A 2,231-nucleotide genomic window follows, 5' to 3' on the forward strand; every position below is an offset into this window, starting at 1 on the left:
TTTTAAAAATTTTTTTTATTATCTTTATTTATTTACTGGATAGAGACAGCCAGAGGTCGAGAGGAAGTGGGAGACAGAGAGGGAAGGAGACAGAGAGACACCTGAAGCCCTGCTTCACCACTTGCAAAGCTTTTCCCCTGCAGGTGGGGACTGGGGACTCGAACCTAAGTCCTTGAGCATTGTAACATGTGCACTCAACCAGGTACACCACCACCCGGCCCCTTGAAACAAAAAGTTTTGAGACTGAATTCACCTGCATGAAGATAGAGAGCTGTAGACATTAATCATTGAAAGCACAAGGCAGAGAATCTGATGGGTGTAAGTGTCAGCTCTGTCACTCCAAATAATTTCTCTCCTTTAAGCTTCAGTCTTCTGAGCTGGAAATGAGGATGACAGCACTTACCCCAGATGGTGGATAGTTATAAAGCAATAAGTAGTGTCTAGTACATTGCACTCCAAATAATATGAGGTTGCTATTTTTTAATATTTTATATTTATTATTGGAAATAGAGAAAAATTGAGAGGAGAGAAAGAGATAGACACCTGCAGCAGTGCTTCACCACTCGTGAAGCTTTCCCCCCTGACAGTGGGGACCAGAGGCTTGAACCTGGGTCCTTGTGCATAGTAATGTAAGCATTTAACCAGGTTTGTCACCACCTGGCCCCCTGTGGTTGTTCTTAAATACAACTGGAGACTATCTCAACAAGACTATCTCAACAAGAATTTGTCAGCCTTTCAAAGCAGAATTAGGATGTGAAGACAACGGTTTCTGCAGACACACTATCTGGAGTCAAAACACTTAGGTTTAAGTATTGACTCTGCTATTTTAAGTTAGATGATCTAAGACAAGTTGTCTAACTTCTATGAACTATGTTCACCTAAAAAGGGGGGGATAACCTTAAGCCTTGAATATAGGGTTGTTTAGGAACATAACAGTCTTTTTTTTTTTTTTTTGCCTCCAGGGTTATTGCTGGGGCTCAGTGCCTACACTAAGAATCCACTGCTCCTGGAGGCCATTTTTTCCCATTTTGTTGCCCTTGTTGTTATTATTGTTGTTATTGCCATTGCTGCCGTTGTTGTTGGATAGGACAGAGAGAAATCAAGAGAGGAGGGGAAGACAGAGAGAAGGAGGGAAAGACAGACACCTGCAGACCTGCTTCACCACTTGTGAAACGACCCCCTGCAGGTGCGGAGAAAGGGCCTCGAACTGGGATCCTTATGCCAGTGGATGTGCTTCATGCCATGTGCACTTCTTCTTCTAGCGTTTGCCCTTCTTCCGTAGCCAGTCAACAGCGTCAGGTTGAGCCATGTGCACTTAACCTGCTGCTCTACTGCCTGCCCCCCTCCATAACAATCTTTTAAGCCACCAAGATATCTCACCTGGGTAGTGTACCTGCTTTGCCATGCACATGACCCAGGTTTGAGCCCAGCCCCTACCACACTGGGGGAAGTTTCAGTGCTATGGTGACTTTTCCTCTCTCTATGTCTCTCTCTCTCTATCTCTCTACCTGAAAAAAAGTCCGCCAAGGGCAGTGATGCCACAGCAATGACAAAAGCAAACAAAACAACAACAACAAAAAGTAGAAGAGTCTTTTGTGCCCTGTAGACAATACCCACACATGTGACCAGTGAGAAGGTTAGAGGCACACACTTCCAAGCAGGAAGGTGCTCTTTCCCCTTCTCCCCTGAAAAGCACCCAAACTGTAGGCTCCCTTCTAGACCACAAGAAATTCAATAAACATTTAGCTTCAATTAAAACTCCATACATAATTCTCCAAACAGATAAGCAAGTAATTATATTGCCCTTGGAAGCAAGATTACATGCAAATTGATTATTCTAAAACACAGTGGTATTTTATCTTTATAAGCAGTGAGGCACAATTACATTTAGGAGTCATCATTGCCAAAATTAGAGGTATTTAAAATTTCTTTATTGAATATGAGATGGCCAGATTACGGTATCACCATCTAGGATGGTTATCTGAGTTTGATTCACCCAAGAGAAATACAGGCCTTATGAAATCAGACATCCTCAGGTAAGTCTTATTTACTCATCATCATTATTGGACAATAAACACAGCAACACCAAAAATCTGTTGTTACCCACCCACCCCTATCTTGCAGTTGAGAAGACTGAATCTCCCAGAGATGAACTAACTTTCCCCAAATCACAAAGATACAAAGTATGAAGGTCAAACATATTAGGGGATTGTTTTCATTGTAATCAGCAT

The sequence above is a fragment of the Erinaceus europaeus genome, chromosome 2 (genome assembly GCF_950295315.1).
Source record: "Erinaceus europaeus chromosome 2, mEriEur2.1, whole genome shotgun sequence".
NCBI lineage: Eukaryota > Metazoa > Chordata > Mammalia > Eulipotyphla > Erinaceidae > Erinaceus > Erinaceus europaeus.